Source organism: Manis javanica, chromosome 15, assembly GCF_040802235.1.
Source record: "Manis javanica isolate MJ-LG chromosome 15, MJ_LKY, whole genome shotgun sequence".
Classification (NCBI taxonomy): Eukaryota; Metazoa; Chordata; class Mammalia; order Pholidota; family Manidae; genus Manis; species Manis javanica.
The window spans coordinates 52,799,889-52,814,060 of record NC_133170.1 but is presented as its reverse complement, the minus strand read 5'-3'; the positions used below and the strand labels follow the sequence as shown (position 1 = coordinate 52,814,060).

Genomic DNA, 14,172 nt, shown 5'->3' with positions numbered 1-14,172 from the left:
AAATAGCTATTCAAAGGCAGTGTCTTGTAACATTTGTGTGCAACATTCCCTGTAGCATGGTTAGAGAGGTTTAATTTTTGTCATTTGCTGATATTGGCAAATTCTGTTTTGTTTTGTTTTGTTTGGAGGTGGTGCTGGGTGTGGTTTAATAAGGGTTGCTGTGGGTGGGGGGAAAAGAGCAGGAAAGGCCCCTCCATCCCTAGAAACAAACACTCATCAATCCTCATCAACTGGGATGCATTTCCAACCAATTTGCAGGAAGCAGTCTGACTTCTAAAAAATTACATTTGAAACTCAGAAAGCTGTGGCAAAACTGGTAGATGGGACTTCAACTTTGGAAGCCTGTGGAATGATCTCTGACAAACGTTGTAGGTGTGGAGGAATAATGAGTAACTGTGGCAAGTTGGAAGCCACCGTCCTGGGGACCCCACTGTCCCACTTAACCCCTTCCTTATCTTTATTCTTCACTTGCCTATTTCACTCTTACTCCTTCCAGGCATGTGAATGCTCTAGTGCACATTTTCTGTCATCTCTCTACATAGAAATTATATGCAATAGATCCTCAAAACAGTCTTGTGCATTAATGTTACATGTCAGTGCTGCTAATTGTTCAGTTACATGGAAAGTGGCTAACATTTACCAACAATTTTATTTGGATTGTTCACATGGAGAGCATGTAAATCATGTATGTTTGTTCACCATGGTCTATTTGCAGAGTGACAGTGCTATCACAAATATGGGTTGGAAGAATGATGAAAGAACAAAACTCCAAATCAAAATGTACTCAGAAATGCTATTTTCAGATTTTTAGTGGAAATGGAGCAATGCAAAGATTTTGAGAGAACTTATTCTCACACAGGGCAGCTCCAATTTGAAACCATGGTTTGGCTTGTGTATCTGTGCATTTATTAATATCTTCAACCACTGTATTCTTAATGATGAGATCTGAAATTCAGTTAATGTAAAAAGTTGTACAAGTGCCACTAGAGTATATTTATGGAAATTATTAAAGCAAAAGTTATTGGTGTATGTGTGCATACCAGTGGGGACTGTGCAATGCCTGGAAGGGGCTGATGGAAATGCCTGTAGACATTTTGGGTTGTCAGCCTGGGGAAGGGGTCTACTGACACCTAGTGGGTAGAGCTAATTGGTGTTACTGAGCATTCTACAGCACACACAGGATCATCCGGTCAAAAACATCATTAGTGATGAGAGTCAGAATCCCTGGCATATGCATACATGTATTCATAAACTCCATGTACACAAAATGAGAAAGATTTGAAACTGCAGTCATTAGAAAATGGCATAAAATATCCATCTACTCTTGAATCCCTATAAATGACAGAAAATCTTAGATTCTATGCCAAGATTATATTTATCATATAAACCAGTTTTTTAAAGACCTGACATCTAAATCAATTACCCAAATCCTGTCCTTCACTTTTGCTGATAGGTTTTAGCTTTTGAAGCTAAAACCAAATCCTGTATTTATCAATGAAAGGAAGAACTATTATGTGACTTTCAATGGCTCCATATGATTATTCTGAGTTCAGTTTTATGTTGCTATTTGTTTTGGAAATATGGCTAACTAGAGCTGGGTTTCTGCAGTTGAGATGGATTAGATAAAATTGTCATAATATTTGGACTGCTACCTAGAGAAGTGTAGCTGCGGGTAGCGGTGTGATGTTTAGAAGTAGGGCACTTTCTGTTGCTTTAGGGTACATTTAGAGGCGTTGTATGTCTAGTTTACCTAGTGAGAGGTATCAATTAGCTGTAAAAATAGTTTCTTTCTTCTACTCTTAAATATTCTTAATTTTGTGTTGTTTTTTGATTCAGTCACCATTAATTGGAATTTTTTAAAAAATACATAATGTTGAAAGACAATAAAACCAAATTAGTTTTACCCATGGAATTCCCTTTAAAAGAATCCTAATTATATACCATGACTATTCAACTGTGAATAATAGCTTCAATTATTGGTTAGGTATCTATTTATACAGTAGTGTCATTTTCAACAGGAATATAAATATGTCACATTGAAGTATTTCTTACCAAACAGGTATACAGATAATTAAGATTCTCAATGATGTTTTATTGAATCCTTTAGAGTTTATGCTTTGAGCTAAAGAAATTTGTTCAGTAGTGACTTTTGATTTTTTTTTAAACAAGCTTTCTTTAGAGTTCTAATACAGCAAATATAACTTTTTAATATGTTACATTATTGAGACAGGGTTGAGAATTTGAAGCCTTTGGGCCCTATGGTCGAAAGGTTTGTCGATTGAATGTGCAGCACTACAGTTAGTTCCTCTACCATTAAACTTGTACATCTGGTTAAAATTATAAAAGGAATTTCATTATGCAGGTGGGTTACTATATTCTTTTCCTCTCACATTTCTACTTCAAAGAATCATAGTTGTTGATCCAATGGAAATGTAAAGTGTGCCCAGAAGGATCCCGGGGCTTCTTTGGTAAGTTTCTTAGAGTTTCAGCAGCAAAGGGTAGATTTGTGTTCCTCAATCTCCCACTGCAATCATTTAATCGATGTGTGGCTCAATCACACCAGGGGGCATCGACCACACACCAACACGTGTGTCATAAAAATCCGTGTTGTATGGTATAGATGAAAGATTCATACTATTTGTGGAAAAACGAATAGTGCAACCTAAATTCTTTGTCTCCTCTTTGCTCCTGGGGTATATGCTTCCCTCACACAGATGTACAGCTTCAAAATCAATTCAAAGAGATTTGAGGGAAAAACAAACAAACAAGAAATAAAGATTAAAAATCATTAAGCTATGACACTTACCAAACAAATGAGTTAATCACAATATATTCCACCATCTTCCCTACTTATTAAGATACAAAGAAAACCTATGATATCTACTCATCAAATACATTATATGATAGAATATTATATTAGTGATACAGGGAACAGCACCTAACCATTTCCCACCTTGACAATGATAACCAAACAAAAAAAATAAATCTGCATATCCTTTTAAAGATGAGCACAACTGATTTCCCTTAATTGTCATGCTAAGAGGAGATATAAGGAAACCATGTTTAACTACTTTCTCTACCAAAGTATAGCCTGGATCATATTTTTAACAGCTGAGTCAGCATCTTCAAAAACATGATTTCATAAGGAAATGTCACATGTTTAGGACTGGTCTTGTTAAAAGAATGGTATTTGTAAGTTAATGTGCTGAAGTGTAAGTGCAAATAAGACAATTCAGTGATGGGATCAAAGTAGTTTCCATTCCTGTTTGTCCTGTCTAGAAGCCATTGGACTGAGTAAGCAGTAGGGTCACTACTGCCTTCTTACTCTATCTCCCCATTATCTCTGCCCAAAAGAAGGCTTCTACAGGTACATCCAGGATGGCCTCCTCCCTGAGCATACAGGCTCTATGAAGATCACACGGCTTCCCATTTACCCTTCTGGGCTGATTTCCAAGACCATCCACTTGAAGTCTCTCATCCCACTGCAACTGAACTGCTCATCTTTCTCTAACCCATCTTGCTCTCTCACCCTAGGATTCCGTGCCAGGAGGGGCAGGTGTCTACAGCAGGTCCATGTGCATGCTCTAGGATGGTTATCCAATGCAGCATTCTAGGGACCATCTCCTATGACTGACCCAGTGCGTGAGTCATTCAATCCTCTTTTCCTGTATCATTTGGCACACACCTTGATGATGATTGTACTTCACTTCTCTGGATTCTAAGTTCACTGTGCTATTCATGATACTTTATTTAATGGTGCTGAAGCCCAGCACAGTGTGTACCAAGGAATAGGTTGCAATAGCGCTTAAAGAACTAAAGGAGTGAATGGCATGTGCCCATCAGCCAAAGCTTCTGTGATTTCCAAGGGATGAGGAAATTTATCAATAGCTCCAAGCTCAACCTGGACAAGAGGATCCATTTGAAACAACAGTAATGCTCTCTTAACTGTTAAACAGGAAGGTCTTAAAAATGTATCAAGGGCTCTGCTTTCCTTTAAAAGTGCCTTTGTCTGACCACTGCCAGCCTGGCATTCTTGTCATGTAGTGTAAGAATTCCTGGACTTCTAAGAACCACACACTCCCCAGGGAACTTCAGTGTTGGAATTCATGACATGATTTTCCATCCTATGGAAGAATTGCATGTACCTGATTAAATGTTGCAAAAATTTCCTTGGTATCATCACAGCCAAGTTGCTGCACATGCAGCGCAAGCTTTTCCATTTGAGCTTCCCTGTGCCACAAACTGTTTTAATAGCCATATATCTGCCCGAGATTCTTGTCAAACCTTGCTGTGTGATAAGAGAGGAAATGCTTTAGTCACTGGTACTGCAATCACTTTGTATACCTCCAAGTAGCTTTTCAATGTACAGAAAGTTTAAAATGCACACCAGGAACAGTATTCCAAGCTGGTCTTCTTCCAAATGATAAGGCAAACAGGGTTCCCAGCAGATGTCTGAATATTTATGGGCAGTGTCTTTTGTCTGGTAACTGTCGTTAACTAGTACTCAGGACTGTGAGCTGTCATAAAGCTTCTCATTAAAAACTTCTCCATCCTGACAAATAGGCCAAAAAAACACCAAAAACCCGGCTGCAAATTATTTGCAAGGTCTTGCAGGATCCTATGGGTGAATGGGCCTGGGAAACCATTTCTCAAACCATGGGGGTGATTGAAAAGAAAAGCTGCCTATTATCCTACTTAGGGCGATTGTTCAGAGTGCATATTGCCTAAATATGTCACAAGGCGCCATGGTTTGGGCTTTACTAGGAGAGTAGCTATTCCTTTTCCTGTAATTTGCTACAAAATGCACTTTATTTTGTGGTCCCTCAGAGAACATTCTGGGCTGTTTGTTCTCTCCTTTAAGACATTTTTAGGAATTTGCCTGGTTAGCGCTGGCAACTCAGCTAGACCTAAGGATACAGATGTCAAGTCTCAACCCTATTAAAAAATGAATTTACTCCCTTTAAAGTACACTTTCTATTAGTACTATTGTCTGACATGTCTTGAACTCAGTATATACCCTATTGATGAAATATTTTGTGATTTAACACTGAGCTAAAATATGTCCTGGTGGAATGGCCATAGGCTATATTAAAAAGTGTACATGTTAGCATCCGACCAAGATATATACTAAGGCCTGAAAGATATCAATTAATATATATCAAGTTGTCTAGTAGATGAGATGAAAGACTGCTTCACGTTTCTAGTCTTCAGTGCCCTATTGTTGAATATGTGCTAGAAATTTACTTACATATTTTATCACACTTCAATTTTATTGCTATTTCTCCTCAGCAGTAATACTGCATCAGTAATTTTGGATTTTTGTTAGGTTAATATAACAGTCTTCACACTCTAGTATCTTGTTCCTTAAAGTGTGTTTCAGGACCAGTTTAATGCAGATCCTCAGGCCCAGCCCCCAGCCTCACTGAATCAGCACCTGCATGTTAATCAGACCCCAAGGTGAGTCAGATTCAAGGTCAAGTTTGAGAAGTTTTACTCTCTTCTTTATGTTTGCTAGGGCTCCCTTTGAGCACATTTTCTACTGCATTGCCTCTAAAGAGATTCTTGGTTTGTTTCTTAATCATTTTAATTTCATTTTCAGTCCCTACTTAAGGGCCAAGTAGTTTCAAATAATCTTAGTGATTTTAATAAGTCACCTTGTTATAACCACAAAGAGCCAGTAATATTTAGTTTTGTTCCTCAGTGGTTTCTATAGGGTTACTGTCTTTATCTATAAAATCTCCTTTACAAAACAAGTTCCTTTAACTTCCTATGACACATCTTCATGGCAACCCTCAAATCGAGACCTCCATTCTTCCCAAATACTATCTTCTGCTTCACCAATGCGTTTGAAATGGCTATTACAGTCACGAGTCAGAAGAGATGCTATAGGCTTTGTAAAGTGGCAAGAGTCACATCTAAATATTTTGGTTAGCTTTTTATATACATGCCACAAATATAAGGTGTTCGAAGTGAAATTCCAAAATTTTGTCACTTGTTAATCCCTGATGGAACTAATGAAAAGGACTGAGTCTTTTTAAAAAAATTTAAATTTTAAAAAATTACTTTGTTATCTTGGCCCTCTTCCTGAATTAAATTTCCAACTGTGTGCTGAATCTAGAATCTGTGGCACCTCAGGATGAGCATGCTTCATTCTGAATATTGTCTCTGTCTTTACAACTTCAGAGCGTATTCTTTTTCTTCTGTTTGATTTGTGTACTAATACAGAAAATTCCAGGTCCCCCTTGCCTTCTCCCTCTCCCTCAGCATCCATAACAAAGCAGTAGCCACGTCTTGTCAAGGTTACACCACAAATGTCTTCAAGTCCTCCATCTCTTCCTTTCAAGTGCTACTGGCTGGGTGGAACACTTCACTATCTCTCATTTAGATTAGTCCAATTACTTCCTGTGGCATACCTCCCTCAGTCAAGACACGGCTGTAGAGAATTATATTTTTTAATACTTTCTCCATGTTATTAGTTCCCCATGAAGTGAATCCTGCCTTCTCAATATAGAATTGAAAGAAATGCTGCATTTCCCAGACTCCCTTGTTGTTTAGATGCAGATATGTGACGTCTGCTAATTAGAAGCACCTACAAAGGACTCAGACTTGGAAGACAGTTTAGAAAAAGAAGTAGGCAGTGCATGTGAGATCTGCTTTGCTGGCCAGGGGGAGGCAGAAGTAGTGTGATTCTTTGGTTTGCAGCCATGGTGGCCATTTCTTCACCAGGGCTGAGCTGTGCGGCTGTGCGTAAGTGGGGGGCAGTACCACACCTTCTGGTCACGTAACAGGAGACCTAACAATTGACAGTCCGCTGATCGTCAGCATTTATTTGCTATCAGATTAATCTTTTATCAAGATTTCTCTTTCTATAGCAACTTTGTTTATGAGATTAAAATAAATTCTAATTTCCTTATTTTTAATTTATTTTTGAAGGCAGATGGGTAAAAAACTGAACTGATGTTCTATTAAGAAAAGTTCACTAAGATAATTGTATTACTTTCCACTGCTCCTTGAGGGGAAACAAATCTGACTTCCTGGCCACTAAGTGGTATTCAAATGTTGAAATGTTTACCATCATGTGGCCTTGATAAAGTACCATTTTTATATTACCTTTCAAAACTTCTATAAAAAATAACACAGGGCTGCAAATACATCGAAGTAAGATTATTGCAAAATGCTTTCTCCGACCTTTCAACCACCAGCTGAAATTATACTACTGTATTAAAGTTATTCAAGAGAAAAATATTCAGAACCAGGTTTTTCTCTCCGTTTCTCTCCCGCCTTGTTCTGTTAGCACTCCTCCCCACTTCTCTTAGATTATATGTGCGATAGGCGGGGAAATGAATGTTCAGCAAAATCAGCCCATTTGTCTAGCATCAGAGTTTTTCAATGTACAGTTTTTGCTGTATTTTCACACAAGAGCAAGCCGGAAGCCATCTGCCTGCCAAGAACTACATCCTTCATTCCCGTCATGGAGACAGCCGCCCTCCTCCCCCACCTCATCACTAAAAGGCAATCTTCAAAGGGACATTGTTTTTGCTTATTCCCGTGGTGACAGATGTTTTACATCATCTACCTCCCCATGCTAGCTCCTCTGTAAGGGGCGGCCCAAGCCTCTGCAGCCAGCTGTGGAAATAGCTCCAGTGTCATCTGTGGCCACTCTCATTCCAACCTTCTGAGCTCACCAAAGACCACATCCAAGAGTAGGAAAAACAAACAGCCCGGATAACTTCCTTGAAAACATTTCCAGGGCAGGAGGCAGGCCTGCTTTAGACAATAGCTCTTTACAAAGTACGAAACAGAGAGAGGCACGGCTGATTTGAAACACTCAAATGTCACCAAGCTAGCCAATCGGGGTAATCCCTAGATGAAGGAATAATGAAGCCATAGCATCTGCGGGCATGATTCAGCCGAAAACATCTGGTTAACTCAGAACCACTTCAATTAGTTGGAGCATGCATCTGTCAATCATTTCTTTTCTTTTGATTGTCTTAAGTTCCCACCAGGAAATGTTTACACCATCAATTCATCCAACTCTTTGAAATACTATGAAGAGACTGTAACACATCTCTTAGATGCATAGACAATTAACTTGAATTGCTCTGTGGTGAAATTGTACCCTGATATTAGAATATATTTTAGGAACAAAAATTAATCTGTTTTTTTAGAAGTCTATTTTAGCTTTCTTGAAATTACAAAGTAAAACTTTCAGGACTAAGAATTATACCACTTTCTGATATGACAGGGCTGCTAAAATGACAGTAAATATTCCAATTTGTCTGCAATGTTAGAGCCTTAGTAACTTTCTAAAATATATTTTGCTGTATTAAGAGTTTAAGATCAAGAACATTAATTAATTTATTCACTACTACTTGCTATACCTATTAAGTCTTGTCCATCTTTAATGAGATATAAAAAGACAAGTTTCAAAAATGTAATGTGGCCAAAGTGATCAAGGACACTAAAATTTTACATAGAAGTAGACCTGCTTCATGATGCTAGGTCAGTTTCTGTCTTTAGCCTAAAATGTGGGCTGGCTGATTTCTCACACTCAACTCCTGGAGTCACAGCCGAGGCTCCTGACTTACTCTTTTCCACTATCTAAGAGAAGGAATTATCTAGGTTGAACAAGTGTGGATATTTTGTTGCAGCAGGAGGCTTGTGGGCTCCTAAGAAGTGGCTGAGATCACCAAGCATCAGGTTAAAGCATACAATGTGTAAAGAAAAGAGCTCAAGGAAAAAAAAAAATGAGGGAGAAATGTTTGTAGATTAGACACCCCCTAGATCATGTCTGAGAACAACTCAATGGTTATCTTTGTTGTTAGGATCCAAAATACCTTTATATAGGCCTAGAGTCCTGCCTCGCCAGGGATGGATGGCCCACCTGTGAAGAAGAGCTGGCAGTAATTACAGATGTGTTCCTTTCTGTTGTCAATCATAACTTGCTTATGAGGAGAAGCTCTGTTCTTCTTAGTTCTTTCATGAATGCCAGTTGTCAATCCATTTCTTAATTGACTGGTAATACTTTGTTGTGTCATTCCTTCTAAGTTTTTGCCTGCACCTCAGAAACAACCATTCAACTGACAGCTTTTAGTACTTGCAAGGCAGTGGGATAGCAAACACAGCTGACCCACACATTCTAAGGGACTACCTATTCTGTCGATGGTGGGTATTCTGTGAAATTAAAACACCAAAAAAACAGAATTACAATTCCATGGTTTCCTCATAGGGTAGACTTGACAAATATTAATATCCTGTGGTCTTTTTCTAAGACCTCTCATAAAAAAACTATTTCTACATAGTGTACAAAATTCAAACAAATAAAAATAATGAAGCATCTTTGGTTCACCATAGTTGCTGTGGTTTTTAGAACAACCATTTCCTTTACAACATTCATTTGGGGACTTTATGAATCAGGAAATCAATTATCAACAATTAAAATAAAAATTGTATTCCAAGAATGCATCCGTACAGGAAATGAGGACTTTGTCCCATCCAACTTGGTACAGCTATACTGTGGACTCAGATAGTTAAACTGATCCTTTAAAGACATTTTGGGGATCAAGGTAGTACTTAACAAGGTTCAAGAATTTCAGGAAAGAATTTCAGAAAAGGATAGTAAATTGCTTTTGATGTACCATAGTTTTTGAAAAAGTGACAAAATGAAATGCTCACTTTGGCATTCTTTAACACCTAAATTGTAAAAACCAGTAATCATATTTGCCTATTTACTTACACCACCAAATTTTCATAAACCAAAACATAAATAGATCTGCTCAGACACAGAGGACAAAGGGATATGCCGGTCCACTTCAAAAGCTAAAACCTATCAGCAAAAGTGAAGGACAGTCCAAATTTATTTTTTGTTTTTGGTCTCATTTACCTATTTTGATATGTCTTGATTTTAACCTATATGGCTAATTTTCAGCAGGCCAATCAGGATCTTGGCTCTTACCACTGCCAAGCCTGACCTAATCCATGAGTCAGATCTTCAGAGGTGGGGGGACATTTTTCACATAGGTGCATTAAAAAAATTAGATTGATAATGGAACCACCAGGCATTCTGAGGGGGTCTGGGGCCAACACTCTAAATCATAACACATCAACCAGATTAGTCCAAATTTTGTTCTTTGAATTTGGGAGTGAGGAGAAGCAGGGAGGTCATGGAGTGAAAAGCTTGGGAACAAAGTTTGTGAATATAATGGCGGAGAAGCTGATGATCTGCAGAGCTTAATGAAATGGGTTGACTTCTCAGGTAATGACCAGCATTACCCATTCAGGGTCCTATTGCCTGGGGACCTGTAGGCTGCGGCTCTGGAATTCCTAGCACCTGAAACTATCCTGGGAGGGAACCCTAAACCTGCTCCATGGAGGCTTCCAAAGTATCAAAATAAAATTGCATCACAACCCTGAATATTTTAATTGTAATGACTAAGAGACAGGGAAGTGCAATGAGAATATAGGACAGTTGAAAAAACTATAACTGGGATTAACAACCATAGCAATTACTGACCCACAAACTGCCTTTTACCTTGTGTAGAAGCTCTACAATTCTGACAGCTGCGCTTTCCCTCACGAAAGAAAGCTTCATTCCTTCTATTTTCTTCCCTGAGAAATTCCATCTTTCTCAGAATCTGTATTTTGCCTATCTCTGATTTCTTGATGAGAAATGAAAATCCAATATTGATTTTATCTCCCATGAGGACTGGGATCATAGCCATTTTTGTCTTTCATCTTTAATGAGTCAAAAGGTCAATTGAAACCCACTGACTTTGCTTCTGTAGTACTGAAATTTCTATAACTGGAAAATTATTCTCACTGCCATTACACTAATGTAGGATTTTAAGCCAAATCTCTTAAGTAGTTTAATATTAACTAGGAAAAAACCCTGAAAAAGCAAGTAGGAAATATTCCAAGCTTATTAATATTATTTTTCTCATTAAAAAAAAATGTGAGCATGTATGAAAAGAGGGAAAAAAGGATTATCTTTTTTGGTTTCATTTTTTAATGACTACTATTATTTTTGCTTTTCAAAACAGATACTATCTAATATAAGGTAAATGACAAAATATTATTTTAAAAGGAACTATTCAATTTGGGTTTAACTCAGAACTTTTCTTTTTGAATTAATGTATGGGGTTTCAAGAAAAGTAGGAGTCTGATCTTCAAAATAAAATTAAATCAAAATTATTACATGCACTCAAATTACATGCTTCATTAATAAACTATCCTATGTGCAGAAACATTGTAAAGGACTTTACATGTAGTTTCAGAGGTATGCTTCAGTGTTCTCATTAACATAGGCTTAAAGAAATATGACTTTTTTTGTAGTGTATTTTCATAGAATTTTCTCTTAGTTATTTATTATGTACTTAAATAATCCACCTGTTTTAAAATGCAAACAGTATCATTAAATTGATAACCTGAAATATCTCTACAACATTTATCATACTAGTGTGGGTCGTTTTCAATGATTATGCAGGTTAAAAATAAGAGATATTTACCTCAGATATATCATCCAGCATTATATAATTTTGAGACAAAAGGAATTAAACTATGATACTATTCGGATGAATGTGCCTGTCAAAATCAAAACTTTTAAAGTCATACAAACTCCTTTCCACTTCAGATACAACAACGGGATAGTTTAAAGACTAACCCTATCTTACTTATGCTAATCTAATCAACATTAATAGACATAGATAACTTACTAATATTTTGTATTCTATAAACAAAAGGACCCAATCATAATTTTTTTTATTAATCTGTCAACTTGATTCACTCTGGGTTGGATTCTATAACCTGACATATGAAAATTTAATGAAAAATCAAGCCAGATATAATAAAATAAAATTGGTGTTAACTGGGTTAAAATACAACTATCCCAGTTCTGCCATCAACTTGTGTCATGTTAGAAAAGTCAATTAACCTCTCTGGGCTTCACTTTCCTCATTCACAAAACATTCCATAATATTCAAGTTTATATTTTGTAATAGCATGTATAATATCAGCAAGAACCTCATAAGAAGGCAGATCAAAGGCTTCTATGTATCCTGAAAAGGCAAGTCTTATTCCAGAAATAGAAAACTAATTCCAAAGACCACTGCACATGCTTGCTGATCCCTGGAATTCTCTAGAAAGTTAGCAAACTTATTACTATATAGTAATAGAAAAAAATGCGCATGCTCAATCCCACTGACAACCTCACTTATACTTATGACTGCATCAAATTCTTCAGAAAAGTTTTTGAGTGAAGCACACACACTTAGTTTTAGTTTAGTTGGGCTAAAAAACTGTTTTCTATTTCCCATTGTCTCTTCCCAGGCTCCCACCAAACACACACACACACACACACACACACACACACGCATTCTAAGTCAGGGCCACTGCTACATGTAACCAGAATCCCATGAATCTTTCTTTAATAGAATTTATGACCGGCTAGTTTCATGTTCCTTAATATGCTCATTTCTTGTGCTGTCCTTCCCCATACACTGTATGTTTCATGAGGAGAAGAACTATACCTGTCTACTCCACACCATATGCCTGAACATGGAATAGCACATAATGTCTGGCACATAGTAGTTTCTCTATAAACATAAACAAAAAAGCAAAAGGGAGAAGGAATGAGCTTTTGGAATATCTAAGTGTCTTGAAGAAAGAGCATCACGGTAGGTAGTAGGGAATGCTGAAAATAATGGCTGAGGTTCCCAAGGACAAATTATACCTTTTGACAATTTCATCAAAATCTGGCCTTAAATATTTAACATGTTTTGTACCATACCCTTTATTATTTTATGTTTTTTCACCTGCTAGGATGTAAGTTCCATAAGGGAAGGCATCTCTGTTGCATTCAGTTTTGCATTCCCAGTGATGAGAAAGGTGCCTGGCACATAGTAAACACCTGATAAATATTTGTTGATTGATTGAATGAATGACTCTATTTCATTTTTCTAATACAAATATACCGCCTTAAAAGCATCCTAACATTTTTAGGAAGGACTGGATCAAGAATATCTGCTTTTTCATGCTGTCACTCTTCAAAGATACAGGCAACAGAAGTTTTCTTGATTCAACTGGAAATATTTCAGAAGTTAATTAATTACACAATAATTAAAATTTGAAGCTCTTGAACCTCTTTTTGAGGGATTTTAAAATACCTTGAAATGAATAAAACTTAAAACACATTTTCTTCCCCTGAGGAATTGCCTTAATTTTCAAATGCACATACATTCTTATGGAAATATAACCCATATGTTTCTGATTCATTTATACTTTCAGTGTGTTCCATTACAATATTGGTTAGACTTACATGATAAGTAAAAGTTTACCCTAGGACAAACATATGCTTCTGCTAAACTATCAATAAGTAAGTTTTCTAATTAAAGTGATGCAAGGAATATCTAATTACTTTCAGATAAGTTCAAAATAATGATTGTTGAGGCAGTTAAATAATTCAAAATGAAAAAAAAAGGATTTGCTCTCTTTAAACAGGCATTCACTGAAGTAAATTAAGCTTAATAAATAAATCAAGAAAAGATCTTACAAGTGTTTTGAGATATAATAGTTGTCTAATGAATTTAAGCTGTATAAAACCAAAAGTATATGAGAGAAAAGGAAGGAGATGAAAATCTATCAGAAATTAGAGGAATGTAAGTAAAAATAGAAGGACTTTCCTTCTTGACTAATTTTGACACAGCTAGGAAATCAATGCTGTAATGATTTATTTCATTTTCTAGGACAGTTGTAAGAGGAAATTATGTCAGCCAGAATGTTTCTCATCATATGCCTGGCCATGTGTAATAGAAATAGACATGATCAAATGATTGGATATTCTGATTTACGTAACTTCATAAGCAAGGGTGATTGCTACTAACAGGGCAGCTTTGCTGAACCATGGCAAATCAGAATCATAAAATGCTGAGAACACCTTCTAGTCTACCTCAAGTGAAAAGCCGGAAGGTATGAGTGTGCCCTTGCATCGGAAGTTTGCTCCAGGTGCGGAATTAAGAGTCTATAGTTTTGTTGTTATAATTACAAAAGAAAAGAAATTGACAAATCCTTAGATACTGGCTCATATGTCAATAATTAGATGGTACAGATTAAAGGTTTATATTGAAACATTTAATCCTATGTACTACAGACAATATTCCACTAAAGGGCCCTCCTGCT

General features: G+C 36.8%; 1 protein-coding gene across 7 annotated transcripts in view; it reads right to left on the bottom strand.

Moving 5' to 3' along the window:
* The window catches only part of RBMS3 (RNA binding motif single stranded interacting protein 3), a 1,487,986-nt gene that overhangs the window by 67,382 nt on the left and 1,406,432 nt on the right, over positions 1-14,172 (bottom strand). The gene's annotated exons all lie outside the window — the stretch shown is intronic.